A 1,202-nucleotide genomic window follows, 5' to 3' on the forward strand; every position below is an offset into this window, starting at 1 on the left:
GGTCTGTGCCACTCTCTGTGACCAGTGACCAATCAGCGTGAAGGGCGTGTCAGTGCAAGGAAGACAGGAACAGATCTCTCGCAGCTTTCTCAGCTCAGCCTTCTCCAACTGACCGAGGTTTCAGATTACTCAGAATCACCACTAACCTCCGGTGTTAATACTGAGCTCTGGGCAAACCTAAAACTTGCTTCATGCCTCCCTCTATGCCAAGCTCCCATCCTAAATAGTTTCTCACTAACCTTTGTTGTCAGTTTTCCTCAGTCACTGCTGACAGCACTGTAAATCCCAAACCACAGCTCCTTTGTATTATTTCTGTGCTTGCGCAGGCACTTGGTTAGCACAGGAGGTACCACACTGTATTACCATGGCTCACCGAACTGCATTGTCACTCCACTGAGTGAAAGTTTAGCAGATGTATTCAGTAGTATTAGTAAACTTCAGCAAGAAGAAGAAACCTCTTAGCTCACAATCTGTCCTCTCATATACTATATTAGCATATCGGCATTACTGGGCAGACTGCATGTGCATGCTCTAGGAATTTACAACACATGAAGACAAAATGTCTGACAGGGTTCAAACAAATAGCTGAAAGGGGAGGGCCAGGACAACACAGATGGGGAGAAATGGCCTGGATATTTCTTGTAGTCAATCAGACAAGAGATGAGTTAAGCTCAGGGTACCCGCTGCAGCTTCTAATGCTTGTTGCAAAGTCATGGTGAGCAGGTATAGGGCACTAAAGCCTTTTAGCACATGGCAGGACTATCTACAAGTGTGTAAAGAGAAAGAAAAGGCTTTATTAATAAATAGAGAACAGCTCTGTGACTGCGCTCTCATTGAAAAATTCCAAAAGAACAAAAATATATTAATCCGACACTAAATTGGATGTGGTTCTGCCCCTGTATGCATACATAATAGTAGATTAGGCACACTGCATGGTCCGTCCAGTTTAGTGCACTACACTCCCCCCCCCTTATATACTATGTCAGGTCCAAACCATGTCACCTGATGGTTCCCACCATAGCGTTCAGTGCCCAGCAGATGGCGCTCCTCACCACCCCTGCACACCTGCATACTGTACTATTATCATTAGGAGACCTCAGTCCTCACACCCGGCTCCGCACAGGCCCCGCCCCCTGAGTCGTGCACAGCTCCGGTGGGAGGGGCTACAGGAAGCGATATTTAAAACAAGCTAATGTAAGAAG

This window comes from Pyxicephalus adspersus, chromosome 4, assembly GCF_032062135.1.
Source record: "Pyxicephalus adspersus chromosome 4, UCB_Pads_2.0, whole genome shotgun sequence".
In the NCBI taxonomy this organism is placed as follows: domain Eukaryota; kingdom Metazoa; phylum Chordata; class Amphibia; order Anura; family Pyxicephalidae; genus Pyxicephalus; species Pyxicephalus adspersus.